This window comes from Austrofundulus limnaeus, unplaced genomic scaffold (genome assembly GCF_001266775.1).
Source record: "Austrofundulus limnaeus strain Quisiro unplaced genomic scaffold, Austrofundulus_limnaeus-1.0 Scaffold96, whole genome shotgun sequence".
Classification (NCBI taxonomy): Eukaryota; Metazoa; Chordata; class Actinopteri; order Cyprinodontiformes; family Rivulidae; genus Austrofundulus; species Austrofundulus limnaeus.
Window position 1 is genome coordinate 532293 of NW_013952498.1, and position 1087 is coordinate 533379.

At 42.0% G+C, this 1087-nt stretch overlaps 1 long non-coding RNA gene across 1 annotated transcript in view; it reads left to right on the top strand.

The window, feature by feature from the left end:
- Positions 1–1051, top strand: part of LOC106520667 (uncharacterized) — a 17752-nt gene extending 16701 nt beyond the window's left edge. The window contains exon 3 of the long non-coding RNA XR_001310578.1: positions 423–1051. This is a non-coding gene — a long non-coding RNA (uncharacterized LOC106520667). The remainder of the gene's footprint in view (positions 1–422) is intronic.
- The last annotated feature ends 36 nt before the right edge of the window (positions 1052–1087 follow it).

The window sequence follows — 1087 nt, forward strand, 5'->3', positions numbered from 1 at the left end:
GTGTGTGTGTGTGTGTGTGTGTGGTGGGGGGGGGTCTGCCATGAGGAAGTTCAGCTTAAAAACACGTCCCAAACGGTGTTTCTGGTCCCCACCTGTTGTTTTGCTCCTCAGCATGGCTTCCTAAAAACACTGCAGGATTTCTCAAACATGCATGAATGAGTCAAGGCAAGACTTTGGGCATGTTTTTTATGAGAATTTAACATTATAACATGATGTAAAACTCAAAAAKGTTGATTTTACATGATATTGCCCCTTTAACAGGGAGTTGTCAGGTTAGGTGCACATGTTTTTATCGTTCACTCAGATTTTAATCCAGAGATCTCAGAAAGACAGAAGTGATGTGAAACTGATGCTTCCTACAGTTTTCACATCAGAGAAAAGATTCCTTGTTTTGAAGCAACAAGCGGCAGAAAGGACAGCAGCTGTGTTGTTCCCCAAAATATGACAAACCCAGTAAATAAATTAATAAGCAGGTTAATAATCATCACACAAAGTCCAGATTAAAGGAGTTTTTATTCTTCCTCATTATCTTCCTCTTCCTCCTGTCTTCATCTGCACATTCTGAGGAGCAGAATGAATAATGATCACTCATTTGCCAGATTCTTTCTCTGCCCGCAGCAACGTCCAAAATTAGCACACGTGCACGGGGACGTGTGCACACGCCCACACAAGCCTGCGCATGCGCGCTCTGAGATGAGATTAAAGAAAGCAACTCGTCCTTATGTTTAGGCGTCTGTATGATTTGTGTCTGAGATTTWAAAAAAAACAACAAGAAGTATACATTTGTTCATAACAAATCAATCAGAAATGTTCTTGTACAGGTTTGTGCAGCAGCGCCCTCTGCTGGATACACAGTGTAAATATGGATTTCTTCCTTGTGTTCTGATCCCTGCAGGGGTCGGGCTTGTTTTTAAAAACACGTCCTGCCAAAATAAAAGCACCCCTGTTCTCTCTGCCTCCAGTCATGTTCAAAAATAAAATACCCTAACAATCCCAGGAGCGTTTATCTATCAGACCAGTTTCTGCTTCACTGATAAAACCTGAGAGAGAGAGAGAGAGAGAGAGAGAGAGAGAGAGAGAGAGAGAG